Raw genomic sequence first — 19,419 nt, 5'->3', positions numbered from 1 at the left:
AAACTAGTCTAAGTCGCTATCATCACTATCGTCATCCTCCTCGGCGGTGTCGTCCGAGGTATCCAGCCAAATGTCCAACCACCGATTATCATCCGGCGTGAAGAACGATTGCCCACCTGCTTCAACGAGATCGGACTGCGCGTTCGCCAACGCCTTGCGCCGACGCCTGTCCAACCGCGCCTCGCGGCGCCTTCGCGTGTCCTCCTCGCGACGCCTTGCCCAGTAGGACTGCTCGTAGGCGACGTCTTCCGGGTGGCAGCGGCGCCACTCCGCCATGACCCGCTCGTCCTCCTGGGCGACGAGGAGGCGGCGCTGCCGCTTGGCGTGCTCCGCACGGTCTTGTGCCGTGTTCAGACGCAGCGGCGGGGCACGGTCGAGCGCTTGCTGGAGCGTGTAGACATTCTGGAAGTTCATCTGGCCGCGCGGCCGGCCTAGGCGCCACGCCGCCGCGTCGTACGCGTGACCGGCCTCACGCGCCGTCCCGTACGTGTCGAGGCCGAGCCGGAGATCACCTGAGCGTATCTCCGCGTAGTAGCCGCCGTTGGGGCGCAGGCGGACGCCGCAGTAGCCGGACGCTCCTCGGCGGCGCGGCGGCATGGCGGCGCGTCGGTGGCGGGGCGGCGGAGGCGCGTCGGTGACGGGGCGCTGGAGCGGCGCGTGACAGAGAGAGAGGAAGAGGAGAAGAGGAGACGTGGAGAGGCGCGTGGCGTGCGCCGCACTTTATAGGCGCGCGGAAGCGGCGCGCAAAAGATGGCGCGCGAGCTAGCGCCTTTCCGCGCGCGCAAGCGATTTTCGCACGCGTGGTTTTTCCGCCGCCGCCGGATCGCGGCAAAACGCCCCGCGCGCGCTAAAGGCTGCGTTTACCCCGCGCGCGTTGTTTCGTGCGGCTGTTGAAGATGCTCTTACATATGAAACAAGCGTGACACACCGGCTAGCGCAAAATGATTAAACTTACGCTAACACCGTCAAGAAGCCACCTTTGTCGCAGCCGCCATGCTTGCGCACGAGAGCGCTTGGAGCCACCACTACGCCTCGACCGTCGGGGGCAGCCCGACAGTCCCTAGAGTGTGGGACTATCTAGCAGCCATTTGAAATGATCAAGACATGACACTGTAGCTCAGTGCGTGCAGGGGCCACCGGCGGCCTGAGGCGCCACGACTTCGCTCGATGAACGGAGGTGGCGAAGCTAGAATTATAAGGAGAGAAAGATAAGTGTTTTCATGTAACAAGGAAAACTGGACGGCAAATTCGTACTTTTTGGGGGACCAAACGCGAAATGCCTCCTCCCCGCAGACAGGAAAGGCAGAAAAGCGCGAGCAATACAGGGGCGCAGGGGCCGCCTGGAACTCGCTCTCCACATCATTTGGCTGCAGCACCTCACCTCGTCTCTACCCCTCGATCTCCGTCGCCGTCTTCCCCCATTCTCCCAGGACCGACCATCCTCCCCCTCCCGATCTACCCCGCCGACGCCGCCGAGATCCTCGTTCCATGGTGTCGTGACGGCGGCGGCGCTCATGGACCCCAAGTCCCCCGACGACCGCCCGGAGGCGGCGGCGCCACAGCCGCTAGAGTGGCGGTTCGCGCAGGTCTTCGGCGAGCGCGGTGCTGGCGAGGACGTGCAGGAAGGTAAGGCTGCCGCAGCTCCCGTGCTTTCCCTACTCGTGTCTCGCCTCGCGAGATCTACCCAGTTTCGCTGGTGGGGGTTTGACGCCGCCGCGACCCCTTGAAGGCCGCGCATTTCACTCAAGGGATGCGGGGATCTCCTAGATTCGGGCGGTGGCGCCCTTTGCGAATCGAGGCGGAGGCTTCGCCGTGATTTGGGTTCCAAGCGCTTGGTTCCAGGCGTTCTACTTCTTGCATCGTGTTTCTCGGCGATCTAGTACGGTTCGTGGCCAAATGTCCAACAATTTATTACGGGCGGTCGGGTGCTTAGCTAAACGTCGTCACGTGCGGGAATCAGTCAGTTCATGCAGTAGGCCTTGCTGCTTGGATGTGCCTCTCGTAGGATTGATTCTTGTTGCAGGGAGGCTTTGGACGTGGTAGCTGGTAATGTTGTTAGGCATCGTTGCCTCCATGCCGGTGAGTCGAGTTGACGGGAGGAAACTAGGAATGCTTGGTGGATTCGCTTAGGGTATTTATTGGCGCTTTACAGCATGGCATGTGGGTGGCGTGTTCAAAGTCCAAAACTTTTTGTGTGATGAACTGATGACATGTGGGGATCGTGGGTGCGCTATTGTTTTCTAGGCCCTGGGATGGCTGCACAATAAATTTACGAGCTTTGGCAGATGAACTGGGCGCAAACAATGTGTACTGGGTGCTTCTGAGCCGTGAGTGAGTGTGGTGTCCTTTTGTGACTAAGCCATACCATAATTATCTTCAGCATTTGGCATCGGGTACGCAGGGTTCATAAGCAGGTCTAGTTTGTACAGCATAAAGAATGTTACAGCTTCTACCTTTTTATGCCTTTTGCGGAACAGCGAGGTATATCTTTTTATGCCTTTTGTAACAGATCATACATAGGCCCTATGTTGCCATTTGTAGGGTTGTTAAAAATTGACCATAGTGGTATCCTAAATTGTACCTATATTTTCAAGATATAGACACGACACACAATTTCAGTCTTTGACATGCATTCCTTTGAGGTCAATGTTGCAGTCGTTCAGTTCAGTTTCGTACATCTTGCTCTAATTTTAGCCATAGTTTTCTATGAGCAGCCTTACATCACTATCACGACCTAAGGCCGCGCTTGGTTTGTCGTTTCTCCACCGAATTCATTTTACACCTGTAACCACTTCCATCCGTATTAAACTGGGTAACCATAAAAACTGGACGGAAAGAAAACGGAGCGTGGGAGGTGTGTGTATTATTTTTCCAGGTGGAGGCACAAAATGGCCCGTTTTTTCTGGATCTAAACAACCAACCAAGCGGGTGTTTCCGAGAAGCACGTATTCATTTTCCGCCTGGATGTTTTACACCCGTAATCATCCGTGAAACGATGAACCAAGCGTGGCCTAAGGATCTGTAGACAACCCGTTTGTATGTAATATGACGCAGTTCTGATATTCTGGTTAATTGTTACCAAAACAAGCTCTCGCTCCACTTTTCAACGAATTGCTACCACAAAACTAGAAGTCCTACAGAATCCAGCCCTGTTTATCTAACCCAGTTACCCGGGACATGTTTAACATGTTTCCAATACCTGCTATTAAGGAGCTCTTTTTGTAGAATACACTCCAATTCTTTGCAGTGATGGAGAAATTGATCACTTGCCAAAAGATAACCAAGCATATTTTTTTCCCAGCAGCATCCATGATGTTTGGTTCCTTTATAGGAATGTTCAAAACACATAAACTTGTTTGAATGCTTAGTCCTAGATTTACCATCTGTGTATAGAGTTAACATACGGTAATTCATCTCTTCAATCTGAATTGTCTGATACATGTGGTTCCGTTCATTTTAGTAGACGGTTGTGTCAATTGACTTTAATATGATTTTCTTGGTTTACTGTAGTCTGCCAAGTCATATTTATATTTTTACTAAATTTGTTGTTTCAGTTGACATCATTTCTGCAATCGAGTTTGACAAATCTGGTGATCATCTTGCCACTGGTGATAGGGGTGGACGCGTAGTTTTGTTTGAAAGAACTGATGCCAGGGGTGTAAGTACCGCACCATCCAAGTGTTGTTGCTTTCTTGCTTAAATCTATTGTGCCCATAAACTAAAGCTATATATGCAGAATGCCAGTCGGACAGAGCTTGAGAGACAAGATTATTCGGTGCCCAGGCATCCTGAGTTCCGCTATAAAACTGAATTTCAGAGTCATGAACCTGAGGTATGCTGCTTTGGGTCCTTGGCCGTAAATTACCATGTTCTATATGTCTCCAGCATCTTAGGTCCCATGCAGTTTGGGGTTTTTTTAACAAGGAAATATCCAATCTGACTGCATGTTTTCATTTTGTGTTAAATCTCTGGAGATCTTGTGCCCCAGCGAGACTGGAGTTAAAAGTTTGTGACAGAACTTGGATGAAATCATACCATGTCTGCATAATGTGTTTCCCCCACTTTGTACGGTAGACATAGGAAATTGTCATCATACACATTTAGAATGTGTGCAGTCCTTTTTGTTTTGATGGCCAGTACACATTTTGTAAAGTACTCCCTCCATTCCAAAATAGATGACCCAACTTTGTACTAAAGTTAGTACAAAGTTGGGTCATCTATTTTGGAACGGAGGGAGTATTTCTTAGTTTTAGTTGCAGGATAAGCTTGCCAGCAGAAAAGCAACATAAATCATTTTTATACTGCTATTGCATGTTATCTTCTAAATGAAACTATTGCTTAGTAATATCCTTGAAATGTGATTTTTCCTGATCGTATATGTAATTTATGTAGTTCGATTACCTAAAGAGTTTGGAAATAGAGGAGAAAATCAACAAGATCAAGTGGGGCCAAACAGCCAACAATGCTCTCTTTATCTTGTCTACAAATGACAAAACAATCAAGTACTGGAAGGTATGTATAAATCAAGTACTGATCATCAGAAGCTTGCTCGATTTATTTCTTCTGGTCATGAGATTTTTCCTTCACTAGTGTTTCTCTAGCCATGTCATGCTTGGAAGATGTATCCATTGCTTAATGTACTCCCTCCGTCCCATAATATAAGATGTTGTTACATCGGATATGTGAGTATATTGGATGTAATAACGTCTTATATCATGGGACGGAGGGGGGTACCAAATACTGTTGGGCACCTTAGGGGTGGATTTACAGTAAGCCTATTTTTTCCATTTATGCTGGCTTGTTTGATCAAGATAAATATTGTTTTATACTTATGATTGTTTACAAATACAAATGAAGTATTCAATTTCTTCTTTACACTGTTAATAATTCTCAATCCCATCGCTTGCCTTTTTGTATAGAGTTCATTGCTACTTGTCAAACCAGTAACCGTGTACATGCAATGCACATAGATAAATATTGTTTTATACTTATGATTGTTTACAAATACAAATGAAGTATTCAATTTCTTCTTTACACTGTTAATAATTCTCAATCCCATCGCTTGCCTTTTTGTATAGAGTTCATTGCTACTTGTCAAACCAGTAACCGTGTACATGCAATGCACATTAATATTAGGCAATGTTTTTTCTGAGTGGATATTAGGCAATATATTAATTGCCTCAGACACTAATATTGGCAAGATCTTAATTGTACGTTGATATTAGGTAGTATATAATCAATTAGTTGACGCTGATGTTGATATTAGGTATACTATTAATCAGGGGAGGGTGCTAAACACCGGGTCAACATAGACCATTGGATAGACGTGGTTGACCGTGTGAGATATGTTGGATCTCCACAACTCGCTCCTTTTATATTGGTATAGATGTCTGGGCAATCAATTCGACATCTATTACTGCTTTGTTATATCTGCAGCCGCACGACAAGAAACTGAATACAAATGAAGTATTCAGTTTCTTCTTTACATTGTTAATAATTCTCAATACCATTGCTTGCCTTTTTATATAAAAAGTCCATTTGCACTTGCCAAATACAAGGGCAGTCCGTGTGATATTGGTGCCTTACTGCTTTGTCATATATCTGCAGGTGCAAGACAAAAAAGTGAAACGGATTTCAGTAATGAATTTGGATACTTCCCAGAGTGCAGACAATGGGACAACTTCTAGTTCGAGTACCAGTAGCTCTAGAGGTCTTCCTAATGGAGGATCCTCAGAAAAGTCATACAATTGTGCAAACAATGATCTGCCATTCCCTCCTGGGGGATATGCATCATTGCGTTTGCCTGTGGTAGTTGTACTTAACCCATTTTATCCAACATCTGTAGTTCTGTACATTCAGCAGTAATGCATGTATTTAAAATAAGTACAGTATCTTTTCTCATGATAAGACACTTGTAAGCTTTCTGGCAAATTGTATGTAAGTTGCAATTAACAAATCTGATAAGTTTCATTTACTTCGTTTGCAGGTTACAGGCCAAGAGTTAAACCCTGTCGCTAGATGCCGGCGTGTATATGCACACGCCCATGATTACCATATCAATTCCATTTCAAATAATAGGTTAGCTTCCTGTTGAGTTATAGATGTCTGGTCAAATTGTAAGATTTTGTAATCTGTGTACTTGTTTTACTTGCTCTTGACTTTACATTGCTTACATATCCCCTTCACTCGGTCTTATTATTTTGTTACCCTTGCTATTTTCTGTCTCTTTTCTCTGTTTAATGTGGAAACTACTCCCACCGTATTTCTCATATTCTTTCCCAATTTAGAAAGCTGCCTAAGCTTTCTCTGTGTTATCGAGCGAGAGTTTATTGTTCTCATGACTATTGTGTACACATAAATTATACTCTTTCATGGTGCTTTAACCTTTATTTATCATTGTTTTCTTATGAGTTGACCACCTGCCTCTTAGTATTGTTGCACAGTTTCATTTCATAGATGTTCACCATGTTGTGCTTTAGTTTTCCTTCTGAAGGTCTGGCTAGTATATTGTGTCATGTTTTTTCTTCATCTCCATGTCCTCTACAAGTTGTTCTGTCATCTTACAGAGTAATCCATACTTGGCCATTAGGGCATGATTATTGATGCCTGGGTCGCTTGTTATTTTTACATTATGTAGGTAATGTTGTCGTATACTAGGCCTAGGGAGAGGCTCTCGCCCCTGTGAGGCAAGATAGAACTATTCTTCTAACTCTTGCTCGCTTTATTCATTGTAGGGGTTCCTCTTTTTGTAGAGGCCTAACAATCTAATCTAAGTAACAAATCATGTATATTATCTCTAATTGGCTTACGGCTCAAGCTAAAAGACATATCCCTAATTTAAAGATAAATTTCCGAACTGAGAGATCATGGGGACCCTTTCCCTAACTTGGTGCTCGGCAGGCCATGTATGACATACATAACAAATGTACACTCTGTCTTGTTGTCAAATATTAACCTTTCTGTTTCGTGCATTTCTTGAGAAATTGTGATATGGCCTACTACCTCCATCCTGGTTTATTGGCCCCCTTTGTAATTTGTGTCAAATTTTGACCAAAGATATAACTGACAAAATGTTAATGCATGCCAACAAAAATTATATCCTTGGATCCGTATTTGTACATAGTTAATATAATTTTTGGTGACATGCATGAACATTTTGTTAGTTGAATCTATGGTCAAAATTTGACACGAAATACAATGGGGACCAATAAACCAGGACGGAGGTAGTAAAAGGTTATCATGATTGAACCCTAAGAAACATGCCATGTTTATAGCATATAAACTTGTCCTGTGGCAACACTGGCCATCACTTTGGGTAATGTGTACTATCTGGCATGTAATCCAGAAGTCTTGAGAAGTTGATACTGCTAGATACATGATATATAAGCTGTTTATACCTGTTTGTATTACCCCTTATTATGAAGGGTTTCCTTCAGATGTGCCATGTGCATGTACTCTATGTATTGGTGTCTACAGACACAATCAAAGGATGTTCATATGGTAAAATAATGTTATGGTTAACAGGGGGCACTATATTTAAATTCCGTTTGCCCTTTGGATGACTTGATATGATTGGCTTTCTGCAACTAATATATTTATATGCCTTGGTTGATTTATGAATGACACAATGCACGTGCATTATGCTGATATCTTGTTCTCATGTTGTTTTGCTTCAAGTGATGGCGAGACATTCATATCAGCAGATGATCTGCGAATTAATCTGTGGAATTTGGAAATCAACAGTCAGAGCTTTAACATTGTTGATGTGAAGCCTGCAAACATGGAGGATCTAACTGGTAAGCTTGCCAGTCCAATAAGAACTATTTGGTTAATTTATATGTTAAGCATGCAGTGTTATCTAACTGGTGGACGAAATATAATTCTCTATTAGCGGGGTAAGATGCGTAAATATAAACATGATCAGGTAATTTTACCTTTTGTTTAAATCACAGACCTTTTTACCTTGCAAGCGTTGCCGCGCTGCAGGAGTTACCTTCTATGCAGGGCCTCCAAGTTTTCTTTGTAGTCCCTTTTCCTTTCCAAAAAAAAAATTAAATCATCTGTATGGCCTATTGTTGGAACTTGGATCAACAAGCATGCATCAGTATATACCAATTAGATCTTTGAGTGGGGTCAAAATTTCTCTGATGCATTGTGGATAAGGAAGATGGGATGAAAGGCAATTCCTATACTTTCTCACCTACCAAATTCTTGATGATTTGTCACTCTGTAGCTATATGTTGGCATCCTAGCTAGCAATTCTTTGTGATTAATAGTCTGCAGCTTTCATGTGATTTCTAGAAATACAGATCATAGTAGTTCTTGATGTATAGGAAACCACAAGTAAATAAAAAACAAAGTAGTCTGCATCAGCTGTTGCTGCTCAGATACAAAGCTATCTTATCTTGAATTTGTGATTTCCCAATATTTTCTCTTGGTTCATAGTGCAATACCTTTGGTCTTTGTTGTTAATTTTAAATATCCGTATGTGATTATTTTTTAATGTCCGATATGATTCCTGTCACGTCAGTTATTTATTCCTCTTCCTTTTCCCTGTGGTAATACGCATCACTTGTTATATTTCTGTGAAATTTCAGAGGTGATTACATGTGCGGAGTTCCATCCAACTCACTGTAATACACTAGCCTATAGTAGCTCAAAGGGCGCTATCAGGCTTATTGACCTGCGGCAATCAGCACTGTGTGACAACCATTCTAAACTGTTAGTAATCACCCCTTGCACTTCCTGATGTAACAGTTATCCTTGTTTAGAGGGCAATTCTCAATAGAGTTTGAAGGATTACAAACATTTCAAGTTCAATTATTCAATTAAACTTTGCACAAACTATTTTCTAATTCATTGGTACCATCTTGTACAGATTTGAGGAGCATGAAGCACCTGGATCAAAATCCTTTTTTACGGAGATAATTGCATCCGTTTCAGATATAAAGTTTGCAAGGGATGGACGGCATATTCTTAGTCGTGATTATATGACTCTCAAGGTTTGTGATCTATCTACGATCTACTCATTGAGTCTTTCTGGCCTTTTGCTCTCTTGTGTAAATTGAATGCAAAAGTTATCTGAAGAAATCAAACTATTGATTTGATACTAATATCTTGTCGACGTGTTCATCATGCACTGGTCTTTGAGGCATACTGCTTTCATTTTTTATGTTATGGATAAGCTGCATTAAATTGATGGTTGTCTGCATCAACTATTATTCCGTTTCTAAGTAACTTTAAAATACAGGGTTAGAACATTTTCTTTGGACTTTGTATAAGTAAACAATAGCTTATTGTAAAGTTCCGATTTTCACTCTGACTGGCTAGTAACATGGAAATCTGAAACCTTCTTGGTAAATTTTGTATGTCATGCTGTTGATTCCAACATTTCTGCATGATATATTGAAGTAAATGAATATTGGAATTTCTGGGTTGTGGATCCTTTGGTTTTCAGTTTGCTTTCTTAGATAAAAAGTGATTTGCTGCTTGTATCTTTAGTTCAATATCCTTTTTTTTTCTTCAGTTATGGGATCTCAACATGGATTCAGGCCCAGTAGCAACTTTCCAAGTTCATGAACATTTAAGGCCTAAGGTGAATTTTTTCATCCGAATGATAGCAAAGTAGCAACGTCAAGACCTTTTATGTCCTAATGATGTGTTGATCTCATCTGGTGTAGCTTTGCGATCTATATGAAAACGATTCAATCTTTGACAAATTTGAATGTTGTCTGAGTGGGGATGGTCATCGTCTTGCTACTGGCTCTTACAGGTATTATCATTATGAGCTATAAAAGGTGGTAGCCATTGTTGAATTTGTAACTCATGTATGCTAACTTGTACTCTTCTTGTTGTGCTCTACTGTAGTAATTTATTCCGTGTTTTTGGTTGTACTCCTGGAAATACTGAGGCAACCACTTTAGAAGCAAGCAGAAACCCTATGAGGTATGCCATATCTTCTGATTTATTTATTTATTTATTTATGTTTATGTTGTTATGAACGGTTATACTCTACTTGGACATGGGCTAGTCCAATTTGTGCATAATTCATAAGCACCTTGCATCCGACATAGTTCTATGCTTCACTTAGTTCAATATGGCACTGCCTATTCTCCTGCTATTCTGGAGCTACCTAGATTTCTTCTATATGTTTCATTTATGATTCATATGCCAAGTTGGTGGGATTACCAAATACTCGACATAGGTGAACAGTGACCAATTAGTAGTAGGTATAAACACAACAATGTTCACCGACCCACACTCCTAACATAAATTATGTTTTCTAAACCTGGCTAATTATTTCTTCATTTGTTGGGATTGAAAACTGTATAGGCGTCAGGTTGCTAATCCAACAAGGCCTACAAGAACCCTGACCTCTTTGACCCGTGCTGTGAGGAGAGGTAAGTGTCTCTTGTATCATAGATTTGATTATTTCTGTCACATAGGTAGAGTAGATTGACCTACTTCTCCTTGTGCAAATGTTGCACAGGGGGTGAAAATGCAGGAGCCGATGGCAATGGGAATTCTAATGACTTCTCAACAAAGTTACTCCATCTTGCGTGGCACCCAACTGAGGATTCCATTGCGTGTGCTGCTGGGAATAGCTTGTACATGTATTATGCATAGGGAATGTGCTAGAGAAGATTCACTGTTTTTGGTTTGTTCAATGTGAAAGCTTGGGCCTTGCACATGCAACCAGGGAAATGGTGCAGGACATTGTCGTCAATTCCGTGATTGGGGTCGAAAGAGGCGGTTGGCACCCACGGGATGGATATCCTTCAACTCCAAGCATAGCAGACTATTTCCTTCTGATTCTTTAGTAAATGTGAAACACAAATTCTAATCGCACCAAAGTTTTTGGGTCCCAAGATATGATTGTAGCTGCATGTGTAGCCAAAACACCAGCAGTTGGAGGACAGAGCAGAAGATAGCAAGTCTGATTCTAATTTCACTTGGTCACAGGAAATATCTGCTTACTGTGGATGTAAGAAATTTGCTTCTCTTCAAATGTAATGTAATGCCGCCTAGCCAGGGTTAACCATCTGCTGTCACCAACGGTGAAACATCTGTGGACATAAATTATGACTTGTAGTTCTCCCCCCTTGTTCTTTTGTTGGTGGTCCAAACTTACAATAAGTTTGCAGGTGTGACTCAACTCCTGCTGCATGTGATCGGCTGTGACCTATAAGTTGTATATGCTACATTTTGCCATGCAAAACTCACAACTAATGATATGAATTCTTGAGTATTCATGTCTGGCCTGTGCAATATCTATGCATTTTTGCAATCCTCTTTAGATTATGCATCAATTTTATTACAGTGTAATGCCAGGACACTCTGACTAGCTCCTTGCCAGAAGAATATTTGTTTTTTTTCTATGTACACACTTCACTTGATTTGTAGTATTGGAATTCTTATATAGTACTGACCTAAACGTTCTTATATACTCCCTCCTTCCAAAATAAGTGTCAACTTTGTACTAACTTTTGTGCAAAATTGTACTAAGTTTAAGACACTTATTTTGGGATGGAGGGAGTATTAAGTTTACAGAGTAATTTTTTTCATGATGTTTTTTCTCTTTATGTATGTTGTTTATTCAGTTTTGCTAAAACACATCTAGATGTGCCCTAAGTATTGCATATCTAAGTCATGTATCATTAATTTTACATGAAGATTCATGCAGACATTTACTTTTGCCTTTTTTCTTTTTCTTTGTAGTGTGATTTGATTGCTTAGATGTGCAATAACTAGGACAAACCCTTGTTTATTTGTAGGATTGGAATCCTTAGGATGTTTTTCCTGAGGATAGTGACAGTGTTTTGGAGTAAATTGCCGTCCACTGATATTTGTTCCACAATATATATGCATGACTAGCACATATGCCCATGTGTTGCACTTGCACTGGTACAAAAAATTAACGCGTCCATTAGCGCGGCAATGGTACCATCCGAGGTAAAAAATTGGTTGTGACCATACTCAAGTTTCCAATGATTTTTTTCTACCCGGTGGCTGCGCACGCACTGCGGCATAAAAAATGCATATCAATAAGGCCGCTGCTACAAATCATCCGACTTATTTCCTCTGAAAATCAGTTGGGTCCGTAGTCCTCCGATTCATCCATAGATGGGCTAAGCACATCAGCCCGCTCTCGTCTTTCTCCTCCCGAGTCAACAAACCCAAATGTCGCACTTAGCAGCCTACCATCCCCCTGGCCGCCCTCTCTGTTGCTGCCAAACAGTGTCGCCGCTTCAGCACTGCTGCAGAGTAGAAGAACCACCCCGTGGCCGGCGACGACGTGGATTCAATGCAGCACCGGTGGCCGGCGACGACGTGGCTTCAATGCAGCACCGGTGGCCGGCAACGATGTGGCTTCATTGCAGCGCCGGTGGCATTCATTGGAGCACCGGGGCCGGCGACGTGGCTCATTGGAGCACCGGTGGCCGACGACGAGGGCTTCATTGCAGCTCCAATGAAGCTCCATTGCAGCCGCGGCGGAGCTCCAACGACCCAGACGACGCTCCATTGCAGCCGCGACGGAGCTCCAACGACCCGGACGACGCTCCATTGAAGCCCCGGGCGCGCTTCATTGGAGCGCCGACGTCAACGGCGAACGCTGCTACGCAGCACACGACAGTCATGGCGGAAGCTGCGACGTAGCACGCGCCGGCGATGGGGGAAGCTGCTATGCAGCGCGGGGGTGCTGTGGTGCAGCTTCGGCAGCTCTTCAAAGCATCCATGTCGGAGCTTCAACGACCTCGCGCGGTGCTCCAGCGAGGATGAATCAGGCGACGCCGACGGTCGTCACCTCCTCTGCTGCGACGCAGCGCGCGGCGACGACGAGCGAAGCAGCGATGCAACACGGTAATGCTGGGATGCAGCTCCGGTGACACTTCAAAGCAGCCATGGCGGAGCTTCAGCGACCTCGTGCGGTGCTCGTCGACAGTCGTCCCCTACTCCGCTGCAGTGATGCTGCTTGCTCACCTCTGCCGCGTGACCAACGAGAGAAAGGGGAAGGGAGCGGTTGGCACCCCCCCCCCCCCCCCCCCCCCAGCGACACGTGGTTTGCAGAGAGAGCGGCTCACGCGAGAAACTTTTCATCCGACTGATTCTAAACGTTTTCCTATCAATAATGCATCTCTAAAGATCAATTTAGGATATTTTTTTAAGCTGCCTTTGTGAGCACGTAGGATGTTTTTGTTTTAAATAAATTCTCTTTGGTTGGTCATATATGACTATGTGACTTTCTTTCTTCCGCGTAGTGTACATAGGACCCATATCTCTTATTGTCAGATCCAGCTATAGCTAAGTTAATTCTTCTTTTTTGTAGTGTACATAGGACCCATATCTCATCCTCCACTTCTTGTTTGTGCCTTGGCTTGTGACTATTGCAATTTACGAAGGTATATAAGTTGGTAGAATTTCTGTAAAGAGACAGGATGGGACTATTAATTAGTACTCCCTCTGTAAACTAATATAAGAGCGTTTAGATCACTATTTTAGTATTTTAAACGCTCTTATATTAGTTTACGGAGGGAGTAATAAAGGAATTCTATTTCTCGGTGACGCCCTCGGTGACAAGGAATTCTATTTCTAAGGTGGCACTAACTCTGTTTTTCTAGGCATTGGCACTAACTCTGTTGGCTGGCACTTTAAGGTATGTGGGGCTGCACAGATCAATTAGTGGCCCATATATAACAGCAAAACCTGGCCCAGGTGTACGCTGCTGGATATAATAAGGTGGGATGTATGAGAGGGAGCTCCTATGCAGCGCTGCAGGCGCCCGTTAACGATCCGGCGCCTGCAGCGCTGCTAGCATCAGCCGGCCCACTAGCGTCTGTCCCAGTTTTTTATTTTTTTATTTTTTTGTTACGAAAATACAAATATGAAATCAAAAAAGGTTTACAGATTTAAAGAAAAATGGTTCATCCATTTTAAATAAAAGATTCGTATCTTTAAAAAAGGTTCATCAATTTTGAAAAAAGTTCATCAATTTGAAAAAAAGTTCATTCAAATTGAAAAAAAGTTCATCCAATTTAGAAAAAGTTCATAAAATTTGAAAAAAGTTTATAGAAATTCAAAAAAAGTTCATGTATTTTTAGAAAAAGTTCATTAAACTTAAAAAAGTTCATAAATAAAAAAATTCATCCATTTTCAAAAAGATGTTCATCAAATTTCAAAGTAGCTCATCGATATTCAAAAAAGTTCATCAACCTACAAAAAAACTGTTGAAATTTTTAAAAAGTTCATATATATTCAAAAAAGTTCACAGAATTTTCAAAAAAGAAAATGTCAACCGGCGCATAGATGGGCCAGCGCATAGGCGCCAAATAGGAAATGCCCATACGAGACCGGAGGACTCTCGATCGTGTGCTCGATCAGGAGACGTGCGAACCCAGGTAATATTAATGACCTACCGCACTACGCGGGACGAAACTAAGAATATCACTTTGTTTAATAGTAGGTATAGATATAGAATAGATATAGATATAGATATAGATTTGAAGATTTTGGTGAAGGGGAGCACAAATGGAAGTCTCGGCAATATGCATAATTTGGAGATTTTGGTGGATGCATGTTTCCGATATTCAACTGGATAGGCTTGGCAATGTTCAGCCAAATGGGTGTATCACTGCTGGCCCAACCGAATGATCCTTTGGAGAGAGGACTCAGGTCGTCGGAGCTTGTTACGCCTAAGAGCATCTTCAACAGCTGTGTGACGTGCTAAAAAATCGTTTACAATGTTGTAGTCGTGAGTTTTTGCGTGGCGAAGAGCACTTGCTTCAGCGGCCGCTGGAAAGTATAGCGCGCACGAGCCGCTCCAGTAGCTGCTGCAAAAAAACTGCGCATGCACTCTAGCACAAACAATATATGCACTTCAAACAGAACCAAAAAGATCAAACACAAATAAAATAAATCAACAATAAATAGTTCAATTTTATTATTACAACTCAAACAAATAGTTTATCTAGCAATACAACAAATAGTTCAACAATACAACATCAAACATACAAATCATGATGCTCTTTGTCGGCCATTCTATGTCCACCACGTCTCGATAAGATCCTTCTGAAGATCATCATGCGTTTCAACACGTTGAATGGCATGATAGGAGGCAACAAATCAGGCCACCCTCGCAGCCCTCCGCCGCACTCGCACGGATGTCCCAAGAGCTCATACTGAGAGTAGTATAAATTTTGGCCACGCTCATTCTTGATGATCATATTGTGCATGATCACACAAGCATGCATGTTGTATCAAAGCATCTTTTGATCCCAAAATCTAGCCGGTCCTGTAACAATGGCAAATTGGGCTTGCAAAATTCCAAAAGCTCTCTCCACATCTTTCCTAGCCGCCGCCTGAGCATTGTGGAAATCAAGTTTTTTTCTTACATTTCGGTTTTTTCAACGGCTTCACAAATGTTTGCCACTTTGGGTAGATGCCATCCGCAAGATAGTAGCCATAGTTGTATGTATGGCCATTTGCTACAAACTGCACCGATGACAGTTCACCATTTGTAATCTTATTCATGAGTGGTGACCGATTAACAACATTGATATCATTCAAAGATCCAGGCATTCCAAAAAAAACATGCCAAATCCAAGTCTCTTGATCGACCACTGCTTCAAGGATTATAGTGGAATCCCTTTTTTGGCCGTGGAATTGGCCATGCCATGCCTTAGGACAGTTCTTCCAACTCCAATACATGCAATCTATTGAGCTAAGCATACCTGGGAACCCGCAAACTTTGTTCATCTCCAAAAGCCTTGCGGCGTCTTCATCATTGGGAGATCTCAAATACTCCTGGCCAAACACTTGCACAATTTCGATTGCGAAGCGCTTGCCACACATGATGGCTTGACTCTCACCCATGGCCAAGTGGTCATCAACTAGATCAGCCGGAATACCGTATGCCAACATATGCAAAGCGGCTGTCACCTCCTGAAAGGTGCTATGCTCAAGCTCTCGCGCGACATTCCTCCTTTGCTGAAGAACCGATCATGGCTCGCCAATCTATCTGCAATGCACCTGAACAACTCGGTGCTCATTCTAAACCGGCGCCGGAAGTATGACTCGGGGTACACGGAATTATGCACAAAATAGTGCCCCATCTATCTCTTGTCGGCATCGATCTTATCTCTCCAAATTTTCTGCCGACCCATAACCGAACCACCGTGCTTCGGTTTTTTGTTGATGTGCGTAGATAGGATCACTGCAAGATCCTCCTCCTCTTCAATATCAAATTCTTCTTCGGAAGAATCATATGACGAACTCATCTACAATGTTCAATTTAAACTAGTCTATAAAAACTACAAACAACATGCACCAAATCCATGTAAAAATGTGAAGTTGAAGCAATACATACTTGCAAGCGTTTTGTCGAACACCTTGTGGGCGCCGAGCGGCAGTGGGCGGCCTGGCGCTCTTCGTCGGAGGAATGGCACGCACGAGGGGCGGTGGCGACTAGAGGGAGACGAAGGAAGCAGCGGCGGCACGAGCATAGCCGAGGAAGTGCCAGAATGGTCGCCGAAAGAAATGGGGTGGTGCGAGCGGCGCGCTAGCGCCTAGGTCGGGGTAGGTGGAAGACGCGAACGGGCGCTCGAGTGTGCAGCGCGCGGGAGCGGGCGCAGCAAATAAACGATGCGCGATGGGGTTTTGGACCGCGCGCTGAACTGCTTATGCCGCGCGCGCAATTTTTGTGCCTCCACTGGAGCTCCCGGGGCAGTTATGCGCACGCAAAAAACCTAAAATTTTCAGCGCGACGCTTATATAGCGCGGCTGTTGGAGATGCTCCAATACTTCTGATGAGGACATGAATACCTTCAATACGACCAAAAATATTGCATACATATATATTTGTGAGGTGATTTCTAATGCAAACTATGCAATAATTTATTTATGTCATCCAAGACAAAAATACTTCACAAACTTTTGTGCCATGTCTAATTGCAGGTGTATGAAACATTTGTACAATCCACATATGAAGATAAGGGAGAAAGAGATGTTTACTTGCTGTTCAAAAAGTTCTCTCACGTTACTTTTGGCCCAAGAGAAGATATAGTCCAATTCTCTCATGTTCTGGACTTTGATTCGGACTGCACAGACATACCTGACTCAAAACGTCAATAACTTTTTCATCCGGACTCTGAATTGGGTGATTCTTTTTTTTGTTGGAAAATAGATCTCGTGCACTTTCCAACCCAATTGGATTCACCTTCAAATTCATCTAGAGCACTGAGTAATGGACGAAACAATCTGATGTTGCAGCGGAATCCGAGTCAAACTAGAAGTCCAAAGGTGTTACGTCACCTCTACTTGGGCCCATTGGCCTTGTATGACCTAGGATTAGTTTTAGGCTGTCTTGAGACGTCCTCCCACCTCCTTGGCCGCCACCCCTTACTTCTATATAAGTAGATCCATGTAGTAGCTTTTTCCTTGGGTTTGCTTCGATTAAAAGTTCGCCATAGCTGCAACTTCGCGTACTTCGTTTGTGTTCAACTATCAGACAAAGGAGTCACAGAACCCCACCTTCATTAATAAAGTTTTCTTCTTATATTCGCAATATCCAGATTGCAATCTCAGTTTCTTGCTTGTTCTTCGTTTGCTCACAGGAAACAGACCCTCGTGATCAGGTTGATCGTGCTCCGGCGTGGTCAATAACCCCTCGGAAGTTGGTTTAGCGATTGCTAAGGCGCGACATCTCGCACGTTCATAGTCGGATCGTTAAGGTCGACTCCCACAGAAAATGATAGCCACCATCTCATCGAAACATCGGAACACCTTTGCCTCTATCAAGTGGTATCAGTTTTCAGGTTGCTCGATGAGAATTTCCAGTTTTTCCTAGATTAGATTTATTTTTTCTTACCTATTGTCCAAGAAAAAGCCACAAAAAAGTTAGATCTATTCATCCCAAGCCGCCTTTGCAATTTTCTTTTCATTGCTTGCATAGTTGAATTATCGGTTGCATCATCGTGTTGAGTTGCTGGTCTTAGTGTCTAGTTCGTTTAGAGTTTCAAGTTCTGTTCACATTGGTCACGCCGCCGCTGCATCATTATCCCTTCTGCCGTCCACCACCCACCCATCAATTTCCAGCACGTGCTACCCATCGTTCATTGTCATAATCATAGTTGAGATCATTCACATCTTAGTTTGATCCAATCTGCATCTTATCTAGTTTGTTTTGGAAAGAGGGAGAGAGAAAAAAAAGACAGAGAAAAAATAGAGAAAAAGTAAAAGAAAGTCAGAGAAAAAAGAGAGAAAAAAAAGAGTGTGGAAAAAAAGAGAAGAACAAACTAAAATTCGGATTTATCTAGACTCAATCTCGTAGTTGAATTCGGATTGGAATCTGTTTTGTGCACTGTTTTGTAAAATATGCATAACTTCCTCATACGAAGTCCGTTTTGGCTCTGGGAGTACTCAAATGAAAACTAGGGAAGAGACGCATCTAAATAGTTGCATAAGATAGTTCAATATTTGGCACCTCAAAATCGGCTTCTAAATAGGTCTTTTTGCCCTTCGAAGTTTGCGAACACAGCTTATTCTGATTTTTAGACCAGATTTAGAATTTTTTGACTCCTCATATCAACTCGAAATTGAGTGATTCGTTTTGCATTTGAAAGCTTGAGTCAATGCCATTCTTGAGAAAATTATTAGAAAATTGGAACAAACTTTTTCAGAGAAAAGTTGGAGAGAAAGTTGTTGGTATATCCTACTGGGCTTTTGTTTCACATTATTATCTTTACTGCTATGTGATCTTCACTTATATCTTACTGTCCAGAGCTATTTCATTTCCTTTATTGATGCTAGTTGTGCTATGCGATGACCTCATTAGTGTCCTAGGCTCGCGTCTCTAATCCGGTCTAGCCTAGGACTAGCACAGTACCATCGTTGAGCGTTTATTCAACATTGCATCTCTGAATTGATTATTGCTAATCTTTTGCTACCAAATATTTAAGCCTTCCAAGCTCCACATATTTCTACACCGTGTATACGTACATTCCCCTGTCAATTGTTTTACTTAAGCTTCGGAGTTATTTGACACCGCTGGTTACATGTCACCACCTGTTGCATGGTAAGAACTTGTAAGATATTGATATTTGCTATACAGTGAGCGTTTTACCACCACATCCTAGTTGTTTCAAGAAGGGAAGGATGATGAGGACATGACTACCTTCAATACGACCAAAAATATTGCATACATGTATATTTGTGAGGTGATTTCTAATGCAAACTATGCAATAATTTATTTATGTCATTCAGGACAAAAATACTTCACAAACTTTTGTGCCGTGTCTAATTGCAGGTGCATGAGACATTTGTACAATCCACATATGAAGATAAGGGAGAAAGATATGTTTACTTGCTGTTTAAAAAGTTCTCTCACATCACTTTTGGCCCAAGAGAAGATAGAGTCCAAGTCTC

General features: G+C 42.9%; 1 pseudogene across 1 annotated transcript; it reads left to right on the top strand.

Annotated features, from left to right (window-relative positions):
* The first annotated feature begins 1,276 nt into the window (after positions 1-1,276).
* Positions 1,277-11,252, top strand: LOC123127344 (serine/threonine protein phosphatase 2A 55 kDa regulatory subunit B beta isoform-like; annotated as a pseudogene). The gene is made up of 14 exons (XR_006462323.1): positions 1,277-1,626; positions 3,555-3,658; positions 3,737-3,832; positions 4,393-4,512; positions 5,608-5,808; positions 5,987-6,078; positions 7,678-7,796; positions 8,598-8,721; positions 8,879-9,002; positions 9,527-9,595; positions 9,681-9,772; positions 9,868-9,945; positions 10,333-10,400; positions 10,490-11,252. The product of XR_006462323.1 is annotated as a serine/threonine protein phosphatase 2A 55 kDa regulatory subunit B beta isoform-like (transcript).
* Positions 11,253-19,419: the final 8,167 nt, after the last annotated feature.

The sequence above is a fragment of the Triticum aestivum genome, chromosome 6A (genome assembly GCF_018294505.1).
Source record: "Triticum aestivum cultivar Chinese Spring chromosome 6A, IWGSC CS RefSeq v2.1, whole genome shotgun sequence".
Taxonomy (NCBI): Eukaryota; Viridiplantae; Streptophyta; class Magnoliopsida; order Poales; family Poaceae; genus Triticum; species Triticum aestivum.
Note: the sequence above shows the minus strand (reverse complement) of the source record. Positions and strands in the feature narration are given on the sequence as shown.